This window comes from Asterias amurensis, chromosome 13, assembly GCF_032118995.1.
Source record: "Asterias amurensis chromosome 13, ASM3211899v1".
NCBI classification, from domain to species: Eukaryota; Metazoa; Echinodermata; class Asteroidea; order Forcipulatida; family Asteriidae; genus Asterias; species Asterias amurensis.
This window is the reverse complement of record NC_092660.1, coordinates 8,941,670-8,958,571: the sequence shown is the minus strand read 5'-3', so window position 1 is coordinate 8,958,571 and position 16,902 is coordinate 8,941,670. Positions and strand designations below refer to the sequence as shown.

At 37.4% G+C, this 16,902-nt stretch overlaps 1 protein-coding gene across 9 annotated transcripts in view; it reads right to left on the bottom strand.

The window, feature by feature from the left end:
* The window catches only part of LOC139945937 (adhesion G protein-coupled receptor L2-like), a 95,233-nt gene that overhangs the window by 59,863 nt on the left and 18,468 nt on the right, over positions 1-16,902 (bottom strand). Inside the window, exon 1 of one of the 9 annotated variants that reach the window (XM_071943467.1) lies at positions 5,738-5,818. The exons of 7 other annotated variants lie outside the window; for them this stretch is intronic. The gene's annotated coding sequence lies outside the window, so the exon portion shown is untranslated. Of the gene's footprint in view, positions 1-806; positions 993-5,737; positions 5,819-16,902 lie in introns of those variants that run through there. One more of the 9 variants, XM_071943466.1, reaches the window with a different exon arrangement.

Here is a 16,902-nt window from a genome sequence, read left to right as displayed (position 1 = left end):
GGAAACGACTCCCTCTGAAGTAACGTAGTTTTTGAGAAAGAGGTAATTTCTCACTAAAATAATAAAAGACTTCTAGCTAGAAGTCTTTTATTCCTATCTGAAAGCACACAAATTTGTCCAACAAGGGTGTTTTTTCCTTCATCATTTTCTCGCAACTTTGATGACCGATTGAGCCCAAATTTTCACAGGCTTGTTATTTTATGCTTATGATGGGATACATTAAGTGAGAAGATTGGTCTTTGACAATTCCCAAACGTGTACCTTCCCTTTAATAGTTAGACTTGTAATCACAACATTGTGGGTTCGAATCCGGCTAACCACTGATTTCACAATAACTCAAATAACTACTGCCATGTCATCCACTAGTTACTGAATCACAAGTTATTGATTTGTGCAGCTCATTATCATAGATGTTAGACAAATTATATGCCCTATTTTTGCCAAGTTCCATTGCAAAGTTCATTTAAATAAACCCCAAAACAAACAAACAAACAGTAAACCATACCAAACCCATCAAAAATCCCCCATGTCCCCACCCAACCCAGTAAATAATTCAAGCGAGTAAAAGATTTAATATAAAAATTCTAAGTGAAATGGATTGGCTTGCAAAGAATGTTGAATGTATATAACTTCCTGGTAGAAAGTTATAGCAAAGGAAAATACATATTGCTGCAAGTCCTCGGGAAATACAATCTTTGTTGATAACATCAGTATGTTTAGTATTTCATACACAAATACCATCCTCCAGCAAGTTTGACAATAAATATTCTGAACATTTCAACATATTGGAAACTAATAACACATACCGCTTCCACAGCTGACGATTTGTAAAAAGTCCTCAAAAACGATCCAAAACACATTTTGCCTTGAAAGTCGACTCCATCATGTTATTTCATTTCCCCACCACGTATCAATCCAACGTCAACAAATATAATTGCCCTCAAAATAAAATAATAATCTCAACAGCCCTAGAATAACACAATCACACTAGGCATGGATCACCTAACATCTGGCAGCCACACACGTACACACTTCCCCCGAAACCAAAGTGCCAAAACGCAACTTTCCCAATATCATAAATTCTCTTTATTATTCACAACAAGGGGGGCTTAATCTGACTGGTGAGTACAGAAATCAAATTCCAAAAGAATGAGTCACGGACAGCGGGCATGAACTTTGATTACACAGGGTGCTTTGCTTGCACAATAACCTATAGGGTTAGGATTGTGCACTCTACAAATAAGAAAAAAAAGGAAAAAAAGTTCTTTAACTTTTATTGACTTAATATATTTGGGTGAATCATTTTTTTCATGAATGAAATGTCTGGAGAGTAGAGTCGATATGAAAGTACAAAGGTTCACCAAACACCATGGACCTCCTTCTCAGTGGTGGTGCACCTAGTGAATCACACCCCTGGTATAACTTTAATACTCTATGGTATGCCAATGTGGGAGACTGGTGTTTTGTTTTAAGATTAGTCCACCAACTCCTCCTTATTATGTACATGTACATATACATGTCCCATGTTAGTCTTGGTTCCAAGACCATTGGTGTTGCGCGGTCACACACAACCAACGTTCCGATTATGCACGGCAAAAACTGTCCACGCTTGTAATGAACGAACGCTAGCGGGCGCTGTTTCTCTGATTTACGGATCTCACCATGTCCTGTGCTCACCATGGTCTTGGATATTTGCAAATTGAAGGCGTGGCCAGACTATGTAAATTACTTTTAATGCATGCAATATTCATATCATGTGACGAATTGAAGATGACTATTCAAACTAGATCGAGTCAAAGGTCAATATGATCGGCGGTCTATTTTTAATAATCTTTGCTCAAAGAGTGATTCCGTGGTCATTATAGGCCTATTAAAAGGAAAACAGTGAAATTTTAAGTATAGGTACCTATTCAGATTATGGATACGTGACGATTTGAAATCGTAAATAATGGTCAAAAATCGAACGTAAAATTAGCATTCAGAGAGTCCGTGTATCGGACGCTGTATGGCCCCACGGCGTGGAGCAATCCGAACGTGAAATAAGCCTTGTGGAATATCACGTACCGCCCATGCCGTGTCTCGTGGGGTTGAAGGTGTTAAATCCCAGGCGCTATGAACTCCCAGCTTGCGGGTGTCGAATCCGTTGTTTCTTATGATCGCAACGTTCCAATATGCTCCATTTTAATTCATGGCCCCTAATTTCTTTTTGTTATGAGTTTTCAGGTAATTTTGATGATGTCAAAACCTAGGAATATCGCATATTGTTATATTGACAGTGTTATTGTGTGAGTAGCTTAAAAAAATTATGAGAATTTTTTATAAAAGGTTTAAATAAAAATAATGCTAAAACAAAATTCCCTCATAGCATAATTTTGTCAAACAAAGTATTATTTTTTTAATTCTGTGAATGAAGAGTTATTTTTGAGGTAATGATTAAACTGGGCAACTAGTGGAATTTAATGACCCGACTATTCGCCTCAAATAACTGGGAGTTGAATAGCAGTAGTCGCCGCTGGACAAGCAATCAAAACTCGAAATTTCTCATGAGTTATTCCAAAAGATATTGTTACGACTACATTCCCAAAAAATGTTATTTGGTTACGTTCCAAGCTACGCAGCTACTCGGCTACGTTTACGTTCCAAGATACGCTTAGGTCTACGTTCCTTCAAGTTACACTATAATATCAAAAGGTATGTTTTCAAGCCCGAGTCAAGCTACGCTTACATTCCAAGATACGCAGCTACGTTTACGTTCCAAGATACGCTTAGGTCTACGTTCCTTCAAGTTACACTATAATATCAAAAAGTACGCTTCCAAACCCGAGTCAAGCTATGCCTACGTTCAAAGATACGCAGCTGCGTTTATGTTCCAAGATGCTACGCTTCAGTCCAAGATATGCTTACGTTCCAAAAGATGTCAACGTTCCAAGCTACACAGCTACTCAGCTGCGCTTACAGATCTGCTTACGTTCCTTCAAGTTACGCCATAATATCAAAAGGTACGCTTTCAATCCCATGTCAAGTTACGCTTACGTTCCAAGATACGCAGCTATGAATTATGTTCCAAGATATGCTTACGCTCCACCAAAAGATACTGTTACGTTCCAAGCTACGCAGCTACTCAGCTACGCTTATACACTCCAAGATACTAATAGGTTACGCTACAATATCAAAAAGTACGCTTTCAATCCCAAGTCAAGCTACGCTTACGTTCCAAGATATGCAGCTACGGTTACGTTTCAAAATACGTTCTCACAAAGATGCTTTTGAATCCCTCAAGATTTCCTTCCCCCAAGATTAAAAAACTTTCACTGTGAATAACACTACAGGGCCCACCAGTTAATATCTGTTTGGCAGAAAATACTGTACACAATTTCTTTACTATCCAAAAATTTACTTGGGCACTACAAAATTTCAAATTTAATTAAAAATTGGCTGGCAACCAGTTTCTGCTAAGCAATACTATTTTGTGCTAACTATAAGCAAATTGTTTAGCCAATACAGGCTTCATCAGTGTGGGCCCTGGCACGTCGGGAGCATAACGCCACGATCGCATTTCAAGCTGCATATCATGGCAATGCAGGTGTCTGGATCTGGACATTATACACAGAAATGTTTGTGCTGGTACCACAAACCTTTCTTTATCGTATTTCCACCCTGTGTCAAAGTTTCAAATCCTACTGATCTGGACATTATTATACTCCGATAAAAACATATATACCCACACACAGAGTAAAGCAAAAGTCATGCAATGGAATTACTGCATGCATTGTACACTACATGCACAACACTGATGAATTATTCATGAGCCAACCGCAACGCAGCCTCTGATTGGCTCCACCGGAAAGTCGGGGGAGATTTGCCGAAAAACAATAAAAAAGTTAAGACCCGTCGTTGCAAATATTCAAGACCATGGTGAGATCTAAATCAGAGAAACAGAGCGCCCGCTAGCGTTCGTTCATTACAAGCGTGGACAGTTTTTGCCGTGCATAATCGGAACGTTGGTTGTGTGTGACCGCGCAACACCAATGGTCTTGGGACCAAGACTAGTCCCATGTCAAACCATTGCACCTGACTTCACACCAAATAATTATAATAATAATGTAAAAGCAATCGCACAACATCGGTAAACAGTATTGTCCAAAGGCCCACACTTTGTGTATCACAACTTATATATAAAATAACAAACCTGTGAAAATTTTCCGCAAGTTTCCCCTTGTCATGACATGTGTTTAAAATAAATCCGTTATTCTCGATATCAAGAATTAATAATTGTTTTAATGTTTTCTCAAAAAGTAAAGCATTTCATGGAATAATATTTCAAGAGAAGTCTTTCACCATTACCTTCTGTAAACCCTGTAAGTTATTTGTAAATCTGTGAACTTTTAATAGTTTTATATACATTTAGCTCAGTGAAAACAAAATGTCCATGTCATGCATAGATACTAACTTGAGCGCACGCCTGTTCAAGTATTTTTGGTAATAAGAAACGATGGGCATGATTAAGAAGTGTTAAAGCTCATCTTAAGACGACTTAGCCAATGAATCAATATAAATTGCCGCATCCTTGCTCTACGATGGCTGCATAGGTGCAAGTAATGTGAAGTCACAACACGTCTACATCTTCAAATAAGTTTTTTCTGTGGCCGCTATGTGACATATCATAAGAAACCTAAGTATTTGAGGAAATTGGGCGTTCCTTACACACTGGATACTGTAATATTATCAAGTAGGCAAAAGCATCCTGTATTTAAAGTTTTTTTTTTACACAAAGTTTAATTTTTCCCGCCAGGAATTTTTTTCTTTTCTGAAAGATAATCTTTTTTTGAGCAGTGATTCCGTAACCGAAGTAATTAAACAAAAACGGTCTAAGGTCATCATTCAGTTTTTGTCAGAAGTTATGCTGATTTTTTAAGCGAATTATCAAGAAATAGAATAAAAGTCACCTTTGAATGGTTTAATTGAAAATAGTTTGCTAATTGTTGAGAAAAATATCAATAAAAACCTATCACAGTATTTTCATCAAGAGCATAGAATCCATCCAAGTGTAGTCAGACAATGGAGGAAGGACTGCATCTCTAGCAGCATTGAGGGCAGCATTCGAACAGACACACCATAAATCTATGTTTTAATAGGATTAAAACGATCAAACAGTTCCAAAAACCAAAGGTATGCTTTGCCTTGTACTTAGCAGCTTTGTAAACTTGGGTCTAAATTGATCAGGTTTAAGCCAATGGAAGGATCCTTGGTTTGTATACCAAAGTAAACACAGACTCCACCCCATTGTTAAAGACCTGCTTGAACGAAAATGTCAAGTCGTGAACTTTGTTGAATTCCACATAAAATGTTTTCGATGAATAAGGAAATCGAGTCATATGATCATAAATAGGTTTCAATTGTGTAAAATAACAATCATTTTGTATGCCCTTGTCCAGAGCTTTTCTGCGAAATTTGCGAAAAGCCCCGCTACGTAATCACTCTCAAAACGATTACGTTTAAGTAGATAAAGCCGCTTTGTTGCAGCGTGGATGTATAACAAAGCAAACTCCCACAAATGACGTCAGCGGCATTGTCCTTTGACGCCTGCTCTCAACGGCAGAAGTGTTTTTAGTTTTTCAAAAAACCTTTAGGTAGGGGCCTGATTTTTTACTCGATAATTACGAAAAATTCAGAAGTGTATACATATCAAAATTACATTAAAATGGTGAACAAGTGCATTATAAACAAGTAAAATTACCATTTCCGTTGAATACATTCCGCTCAGGTAGCTGTTTAAGAGTACAATACATCCCAGACAAAAACGCAAACTTTCTGCCCCTGTGCTCATGTGTGTAGCCTACTGGTATACCCTGCAAACTAATCCCCCTCAGGGGTTGCAGGAGTTCAAGCCCCACAGACATCAGCAACTTCACTTTTCTTTCTTTTCATTGTATGCATGTCAATAGAGTCCGATTACTCTCTAGTTGTGACAGCTTTACAGCACCTTAGATAATAACCAGTGGTGACTCATATCACATAAATACACCCTTTTGGAAACTCCAGAGCCAGCACAATCTTGTTTTGCTTTCAAATAGTTGTGGGAAAGAAAAAAAAAGTTTCAGAAGTTTTTTTTTCTCTCGTCTTAATACAGTAGGAGAAAGTTAAAACAGGTGCATTTTTTTTCTTCTATATAAATGGGGAAAATAATAAAGTCATAAATCTCGCCATGTTCACATTCATGAGCTGCCTGAACAAAGCTCACAGGAAAGGGCCTTAAATGGTCTGCGTAATATGGAAAGAAATGCTTGGTAGTAAAATGATTTACAACGGCTTACTAACTTTATATCTCCCAGACCCCAACACTTAAATTTAACAACTCTTAAAATGTTTTGGTTTTGTTTGTTGAGTATTTTTCCTTTCAAAAACAGTAAGTGTCCTAATGTATTAATATTAAAGACAATGGACACTAATGGTAATTGTCAAAGACCAGTCTTCTCTCTTTGTGTATCTCAACATTTGCATAATATAACAAACCTGTGAAAATTTTAGCTCAATCGGTCATCGAAGTTGCGAGATATTAATGAAAGACTAAAACACCCTTGTCGCACCATGGTCACACAGAGTTGTGTGCTTTCAGATGCTTGATTTCGAGACCTCAAATTCTAAATCTGAGGTCTCAAAATCAAATTCGTGGAAAATTACTTCTTTCTCGAAAACTACGCCACTTCAGAGGGAGCCGTTTCTCACAATGTTTTATACTATCAACCTCTCCCCATTACTCGTGATCAAAAAAGGTTTTATGATAATAATTATTTTGAGTAATTACCAATAGTGTCCACTGCCTTTAAACCATAATAATAGTAATATTAGTCACCAGTTCGAGGCATAGAATTTAATCTACAGCAAACAGTGTCAAAAACACAATACACAAATTTCTGAAACCCATGGTATTACACTCCTTTATCATGTACGTGTACATTGTATGTTCCCACACCCAAAAAACATTGTTATTATAACCCTTACCCTTAATTACCCGAACAACATGTAGTCCTTAATAAAAAAAGGTTCCACCAAAATTACATAGGGAGTAGGCCTACATGTTGTGCACCACCATCAATCAACCCACTACGAAAGGGTGCAATGTTCCTTCATTTTGCCCACCAGTAGCGTCGTGTTCAATTTGCATATTGCATGGGAAAGGTCCACTACTCTTTGCAACCCCTTTTACTTAACACACTTTAAGATTTGTGTAATAATAACCTAAAAACTAATAATATCCCACATAATCCTTCTATCTTAAAAGTCAGTCCCGTTGGATAATGGGTCTTTCCTGTTTCTTTGGCAGGATAAGGAGCTTGTCAAGGTTTGTAGAGCTGTCAAACAACGAGGGTAAATATGAAACGCTTTGATGTACACTGGAAAGCTCGGATTAAACCATGGAGGTAGAAATAGGATTAACCTTTGAGTGTTTTCAAGATATAGTAGAAGTTTGGTTATCACTCTAATTGCATAGGGCCCAAGTATATAATTTGTATAGGATTAAAAGAATTGCTATATAATCATGGAGGTAGAAATTTCTACCATTCAGCAAGGCATGCAGGTTATTTTATGTACCATGGTGTGAATTTATTTTCAGCACTTGGTGTTCCTACTCCATGGTTTTACACTTGATAAATGTACACTTCACTCAGATTGTTTCTGAAATACTGTTTTCCCCATGTACATGTACATGATTTGGCATAATGTTACACTGTTTTTATAGCAATAATGCTTGCTTGACAATTGAGTTGTGCCTACCACTGGTAAAACCCTCAACTTTGACAGAATTTTCAAATAATTGCATTGAGCAAATTTACATTTTGATCGACTCTGTACCCATAATATTTGAACAGCTAAAACAATAGATGACTCATTAATCAATTCTTGACTGGATAATTTCAGCCGCAATGTAAAGTAGAAATAGTGAATGTGGATTACACACCGTTTGTTTACAGGGTCCAGTTTCATAAAGCTGGTAAGCAAAAACAAAACTGCTAAGCATAAAAAGTCTTGATTAGCATGAATGCCACCATGTGATAATATTTATGTGTGACTGGATCCCTGCTAACTCTGCTTAGCAGGTTCGAATCCAAACCCGAGTAATTCGTCTGTGGATTTTTTTCTACAGAACTCCAAAAAAGTACCGACTGGCTCCCTGCTAATTCCACTTAGCAGGTTCGAATCCAACCCGAGTGATTTTGCTGTGGAATTTTTGTTCACAGAACTCTAAAAAATACTGAGTATACAGTGCTTTGTACACATTGGTGCAAGGTCAAAAACAAATTACAGGATTAACAAGAAATAAATAATTAAATTGAAGCTGCACATGTGTAGCTGGCCATACCTGAGAACTAAATGCCATTACAACTTAATTATGATAATGGAGTATTGTACCTAGAGCGCGATGAAGACATTGCTCCTGATATGCAGCGACACACGCATTCTCCACTGTACAACTCTATAGGATGAGTCACTCTGTACAGACCACCTTTCTCGGAAAAAGGTATTTATTTGCATACGTTCAGGCGGCGTTAATATCTATTATTTTATCACTTTCTTCAGGGCAAAGTTCAGAAATTTTGATGTTGCAATGAAAATTAGTTCACGCTGTAGAAATGCTAAAAACAAATTTATGACTGCACTTAGTGTTTGTGCGACAAATACAAGCGGCTCACTTGAATTTTATTTACATTGTATAGTGCCTATTAATTTTAAATTTTTCGGTAACAAAATGTTTTTGTCATCTATATCTGACAGATTTACTCAATGCCATATTTTATATCTGCCACATTGACTTCAAAATATATATTTTTTTTTAACAAAGTAGAATTTACGAGAATGCAATAAATAAAATAAAAAAATAAAAATAAAAAGTATTTTCACACACAAAATGAGCAGCATTTTCTCAATGAGGTTAAAAAAAGCCCAGACTAATAGTATCTGTGACATTAACCATGTTAAATTGCGTCGTAGAAAAAGAGGGTGAGCAGGAAATAAAAATCTAAATTGGTACAAACTTGGCTTCTAACTGGCACCCCTGATGAAAGATATTGATAAAATTAGGGAGACTGCCACAGTGGTTTTTCCCAGGTTATTCAAATGTTTGGACAAAGTATGCTGAACTGAAACAACATCTTAGGAATGTTTTCTACTTGGTGTTTATCTTCGTAGTTCAAGCTAAAATTAATTAAATTTTAGCCTGTCAGTTTCCCCTGTGGTTTATTACTTGTTATTATAAAAAATCCTTTAAATTCCACAAACTGCATTTTATGAGCACTGTGTGTCTTGCTGCTTTATTTTTCATTCAATAAAAAATTCAAATTGTTCTGTCTGAAGATTAGAAATTAATATATTTCAATTTAAACCACAATTTCTTTTACATAGCTGGCCATGTACAGATTTAAATGATGTTACAGTGGATTCAGAAAATTTAACTTCCTCTACAATGTATTAAATCTACAATGTATTAAATCTACAACCTGAGGGCATGGAAGATTGTCTTACTAGAAGGATCCCCAAAACCCATCTATGGTAATTTCGACCACTGGCTGTCGACAGCTCACATTACAAGAGGATTTGGTCTCCAAAGCCCTTCTCTCTCTTTTCCAATGTCTCCCACAAATTTGTAAAGGGATACTTTAAAGGCAAAGTATACTTTTCGTTTTTGGAACCGTTTGATTGTTTTATATAAATATAAATGTAAACAATAAAACCAATTGAAATTTCATTTCAAAAGGTGGTCGCATTTTTGAGATTAAAAGCCTGACAAACTGGAGTGAATGTCCCCGCAGGTAGAATAATCCCTTATAGGAATACACAATCTGCTCAGATTCAAATTTGGGGTACAATCAATGTTATACCCTATTACTTCCCAAAATCATTCCCTGTAATTAACCCCATTACTTTGAAGGGAAATGTTTCTCAAAATACTTTATAAATACTTTCAAAAGCTGATGTAGGTTTCTGACCATTAGTTTACATTTGCCACTTATTTTAAGATTGGAAATGTAAACTTGCACTTTAAAGGAGTCCCAGTGCTCCGCATGACTACCTAGCTAGGCTCCACAGAGTCCTGCTCCGAGGGTCTCGATCTCCTGATGAAAGCGCAGCTCGCCGCGGTTTTCACCATAATATTGCTGCGTTGATTAAACGATCAATTTGTGGGGGAGACGATTGCATTGAATCATCCAGACATTTGATCTCAGGATGCTTGATGTCTCTATTGGTTATGACAGGCCATACAATGTGTGTGTACTCCACTCCCCCGTTCCCAATGTTACTGAGGAAGGGGGCTTTATAATAAGATAAATAAATTACCGTTCAAATAAATGAATTGGTTTGTTGACTGAGATTTCCTAAGTATACATTGCCCATGCACCTGTTTTTCCTAATGGGCATTGAGGGCCAGCCCCCCCCCTTCCCCCAATTACGTCAACAGCTGTAACAAATGAACAAAATACACAATTGAATGATAACAAGCAAATCACATTTTTGTTTTACTAATCTGAAAGCACCCATTATAAAGTCCATACAACTGAAAATCACTAAGAGAAATATCAAAAATTATTATAAAACTGAAATTTTATTCTCAAGTCAAACTAATAGCGGTATCTGAAGATACTGATGGTACAGTTCATACCAGTCCTCCAGAGAAGTATTTGAACTACTTGTCGAAGTAAGAAAATTTCTAAGTAAATTTTGTAGCATCTAAAGACCCTCATACGAGCGTATCGGCCTGCAATTCACTTGTATCGGTCTGATATGCTAAAGCTTGTGTTTGGTGAGAACCCTGGCAAGCTGCAGTCGTGCGGATTTTTCATTGCTATTGTTGTTGTAAAGAAATCAATGTGCTGGCTTGAAGATTAGCTTTATGTAAAGTTGAACATTTTTGGCTTAGCTCGCAACAATTCTAATGGAATTTTTTTTATTATAAACATGTTACTGTTTCAAATAGGATCCCATAATCTAGTGAAATCACAGGTCAGCTGGATGGTGTGTTTATAAAATAAAACTGGATGGAAACGATGTAACAATTTCACAGAGAAAATTATTATTGGATATTAATCAGAGCTGTCGGGCAGCACTGCTCTGTCATATTCGGCTGTGACTGTTATGTCGGGTACCGCCACTTCAAATACCACCCCCAACCCCACAGATGGTTCGACACTCTTTAGTTTGTCTGAAAACTCACTCAGAATTAAGGGCCCCAAGTCCAGTAATTTATTAACATCCAAACAGATATTGCCACAGCGTAATTATTTCCCCAGAGAAGGCAATGTTGCTTGACACATGGGATGAGGGTTTAAAATTAACAGAGCTCTAGGGATGTGCTGGATGAGACACACATTAACGCAATTATGAAATCACTTACAGAGAGACGTCATCAATATATCCTGAACGGCACCACTTTTTATGTAGAGCAAAACAAAACTGAACATATTGGGAAGGTTTGGTTTTGCGATGCAGATTTTTTGTGGTAAAAAGAGTACCTCTATTATGGAAATATTTTAATGTATTTCATTGTGCATTTCAAAGGGCACCAAGGCAAAGATCAGGGGCAAGGGGCCTCAATTGATAAAGTTCATATCAGCCCAGAAAGTGAAGCTCCATACATCATGACTTAAACCAGAAAGGTTTGTGTTCTAGAGCACAAAAGCTTGGCTATTGGCAAGGGCTTTGGCTATTTGCTTTGGCTTTTTCTTCTGGCTTTGGCTATACATGTATACTGCCTAGAAAACTGCATCTGTTTACAAATCTCAGTTTCCCACTAGCCTAAGTAACCAACCACCCTTAGTCGACATCAATAAAGAAAAAAATAAATTCTCAATTTTTGGCACAACATTATTATTTAATGTTGTTGAAATTATACATACATGTGTACGTGGCAATAGCGTCTTTGTCCAAAATACGTGTATTGTAGTGCCTGTGCACAAGATTAGACCGCAGAATACATAGCAGCAGACAACATGGGTTTTAAAAGAGGTTTTTTTTACCACAGCTGTATGAACCCATTGAGCACACAATGGAACATTTGCATACAGAGACTACATAATCATAATGGCAGACTTGGAAAAACACATTCATGGCCTTGATGCAGTGACAATGAAGTCTAATGTGGTACAAAGTGCCCATTCCATAACAGCGACAATATGATGCTAGGCTCAGAAGAATAGACAGCGCTTAGCTCGGACACTTTCACTGCATTGTGCCTAAAAACTTCAAAAATACCAACTGGGAGAAAAAAAAAATAAAGAGCTAATAATTGCTTTATGGTCATGGTTTAAACGCAAAAATGGTTAATGGTCTGACATTTCTACCCTAGTACACAGAGTCTTTCTCAAAGAGTGAATAACACAACATACACACACAAGTCATCATGTGCCTGGAAGAATGGCATAAGGCTTTACCTTTCATCCTCCGTCTAGACACACAAAGATTTTTCTCTAGTAACTAAAAAATATGAGAGCCAATACTAATATGGCCTCTGTCAAAAATATGCCACCATCATTTCCATTTTTCTAAAATTACCCCACAGATGATGTTTCCCAATTCCTATGAAGAATTGAACTTTCCAACATGTATAATGACTAAAAAAATGGTAGAAAAACGATAAAACTTTCATACTTTGTTTTCTCAAAGTACAATTTTGCACATTAATTGCTTGCGTCCTTTCCCCGGTAACTTTTAGTTACTTCCTTCTACAGTGTAGATGATCAGAATGGGTGTGACTCTTCAAACAACTAATGATGATCATCTCATACCATTCCCCAATTAAGCTCTAACCAATGCTTGATAGTATGCCGTGTCAAAAGAAAATGAATTTGAAGCAGAGTAGAATTGCAGATCTCAGTCATTAATAATAGACTTGGCCTATACATTGCGATCCTATGTTTACACCTAAAATTACTAGTGTTCCGCAATGTGCTAACATCACTAAATAAAATGTCATCTACAGATCTTCAAAAAGAATTCCCTGACCAGGTGTTTTCAGACTTTTATGAATATCTCCCGAACGCTTCAGTATTCTACTACAAAAACTCATCAACTGTCTCCTTGCGTTAAAGCTAAGGATGGTGATTTGAAACACCATGTGGGAATTGCTGTGTTTATTATCTTGTTGAGAGCTGGTTTCACTGCTCTGTGGTGATGATCAGGTTACAATATTAGATATCAATCACTGATAGATATGACAGGTGTTTAAAGATGAGTTTCAGATTGAAGGAGGGGGGAGGGTTGGAAGGGGAGGAGGGGGGGGGGCTTTCGTTGGTTACCATTGGGATGTGCCACTGTGCTCCATGGGTACACTTTCATGGAGAATGTTGGGAAAGTCACGGACTCCAAATATAGCTTTGAGGAATCCTACTAGTACTACAACGGTCCATGTCCGATGGGGTTGATTTGTTCAAAGTTGAGCTTGTAAGCTAATGTAACAAACTTTCAAAAATCACAAATCCTGAGGGATTACATATAATTTTTTCACCCAGCCTTCTGTACAAACAGAACAAATTTTCAGGATGTACATGTACTGATATTGAAGTGTTGAATCAAATCTAAACACTTTTGAGTATTACAGACAACAACAATGCGTTTATTTCTTTGACTAAATGTTCTGTTTTCATTGATCTCCAATGAACCAAATAACTAGTAATAACTGGTAATAATTCCATTGTAGGTACATATATTTTAAAAATGCATCCTTGTGGAGCATTCTTTTGTTATTTCCTTTGTTTCCACATAGAATTTTTACCCATTTCTTTGTGGAGCGGGCCAGTCTGTAGAATGTCCACACTGAGACCTTTTGTTTCCCCTCTTTTGTTTTTGTCTCTGTCTCCAACCTTGATAATGTAAAATGATCAAGCCAATGTGTAAACAACACTGTGGATATTCTTTATTTCTGTGCACTAATTAGCAAACATTCCTCAACATTGGCAAAAAAATAATGTGGGAGTGTTCCACAGTTCGTGTTTCATATCCCTTCATTGTGTGGACCACTCTTGTTTTCTGGTTCACACTTGGTTTATAAAGCCTGGTGTATACTCCCTGCGGTAGTGGATCTGCGATACAAATTTTGAGGTCAACAAATTCAAAAGGAATATTTTGTAAGAGTGGATATTACATGTAGCTCAACTCCTGCGAAACATTCACAACGAAAACAGGGATGTGACACCGAAATTTTAGCTTACCCATAAGTATTTATAACCCATTGAAACAGAGGACATTAACAAAACAGATCCGCACATCTTGACAGAGCGAGGACAACCTCACTTCGCTTTCTTGTACAAAACCAGTGGGGATGCCACTTTAAAAAAAATTCCAAAGCGCAGGAGAACAAAGAGAAATCCTTGATAAACAGGGTTGACAAACATGTGTGTACCAGCACATACCTAAACAACTGGTTAAGATATGGAAACCTATTTAGTACAAGGTAATTGTACATTAATTGTTTCATAAAACGTCCCAGCAGGAATTTTCCTCTAATGGAATACTACGTGTATTATTCAGCAGAATTTCTATTTCTTAAAGGCAGTGGAAACTATTGGTTATTACTCAAAATAATCATTAGCATAAAACCTCACTAACAATTGGTAACGAGTAATGTGGAGACAAGTAATGGGGAGACGAGTAATGGGGAGAGGTTGATAGTATAAAACATTGTGAGAAACAGCTCCCTCTAAAGTAACGGTTTCCGAAGAAAATAAAAATGTTTCCACCAATTTGATTTTGAGACCTCAGAATTAGAATTTGAGTTCTCAAAATCAAGCATCTGAAAGTACACAACTTCGTGTGACAAGGGTGTTTTTTTGTTTTTTTTCATTATTATCTTGCAACTTAGACGACCAATATTGAGCTCAAATGTTCACAGGTTTGTTATTTTATGCATAATGAGCTACACCAAGTGAGAAGACTGGTTTTTGACAAATAGTGTTCACTGTCTTTAAAACCATGAGAAAGCAAAGAGTAGCTGTCTCAGACAATACCACTAACTAGTGCATTTTCCCAATTTGTATCATGTAGTCCTATGCCACGAGGCATTTTATATCAGTTCACAGTAAGTGTATTACATTAGAAAAAATACTATGATGTACCCAAGATTGTTGACCCATTACATGCAACAGCAAAATGCATTGCAAAATGCATAGCAAATTTAGGCAATAGTCTGCCGTCGATTTCACAAAGAGTTAGGACTCGTCTTATCTCGAGTAAGGACAAGTAATCCGTCCTAACTTAGGATTAATCTTAAGGTCTGCATGCTACAGTGCAGGGTTGGGACTCGTCCTAAGTCATAAGATTAGTCTTAAGTTAGGAAGAGTTTTGTGAAATCGACGGCTGCCAACTTAGTTAAATTAAAATGTTCGTAAACACTTGCATTGACATACTCCACTTATAGAAACTCTAATAATATGAATTGCACAAGTTTTTTCGTCTCACAACACCAGTAGGCCTAATACATAAACGTACAATGTTTTTAAATACAGATCGGTGTTATGGTAAAAACCGAATGACACAACATTTATACGTAATATGTACGTGAGATGTTGTCAAACAGTTGCAGCCCATGCAAGTGAACTTCGTAAATGTTTCCATCATAAAAAAAGGCATTCTTACAGCAGCTACATACTACACAATTTCCTCTGTATGCTTCTACTGGAGTCTGTCCCCACAGTTCACCTCTATAAGTAAAGCAAGAGGCACGCTAACTTGCTGAAGGTGCATCAATGCAATCCATCTTTAACGCAAACGTACGCGCTGTCAAATCTCCTTAATAATTTATGAACACTTTCAGGCATGTCTGCTTCATTTTTGTAAGGGCAAGGGCACCATTTTCCCCTGTGGTAAAGGGCACCCTATGAGGAAAGAGAACCTACCTGTAGGCAACGACCAAGGGGCATAGAGGCAATCACCTCCATTGCCTCTTAGAGTATCAGGCCTGAACTTTTACATGACCCCATTTTTCAGCTATACTGCACCAAATTTCATGGCTCTGCTTACCGTAAGCACAGAATCGGCACTTACAGAGGCAGGGAATTCTGTGCTTACGGCAAGCATATTTCACGGTTTAGCGGCGAATTTTGACTTGTGCGCGTGCGTACTCTATGTACATTACAAGGCATTCTACATGTACACTAACAAGGCTTGCGCAGAAATTCGGCGCTAGCATGTCAAGTGGGGAATCGTGATAGTAAGCGCAGAATTCAGCAGTAAACAGAGCCATGAAATTGGGCCCAGTTAACTCTTTTATGAATTGTCCCATACCTGTACATGTTTTGTGTTCGCATCGAATAACACATTTTCTAGTCATCTGGTTGACCACATCATTTTTCTCACCCATCCAACTAAAGGCTTGTGTGTGGTCCCCACATCCTGGTCTTCAAAACAGAAACCATCATCATTCAATGTCAATGGCCATATGGTGATAAAAACTTCATGAATAAATTTTGCAACAGACTGCCCCTCAAACCTTGAAGCTTTAAAATGACTGTCTTTATCATGTCTCCTCATTTATCACTGTCGTTTTCAAGTATGGAACTCTGTGTGCTTTTACCGCCGTCAAAAGGTATGGCACAGATATTATGTAAATTATTTGGGGAAAAGGAAATTTACATTAGTTATGGGAATTGATGCAGGGGTGGTGTCTGCAGAGTTTTTATCCCTAAGGCGCGGTAACACAATGAGAACAAGATCGATAAAAATGCAAGCCCTCGATTGGTTGAATGAGCGTGCATGCTTCTGCGTTGAGCAATTCAACCAATAGAATGCATTCTCTTTGCGTTGTGAGCCTTATCAATTTCGCTATCGCTGCAGTGTGACTCGGTTTTAAGATGCACTTCTTCTCTCATGTCTCTATGACTAATTTCATAAAAGCTTTATAGCAGAAAATACTTT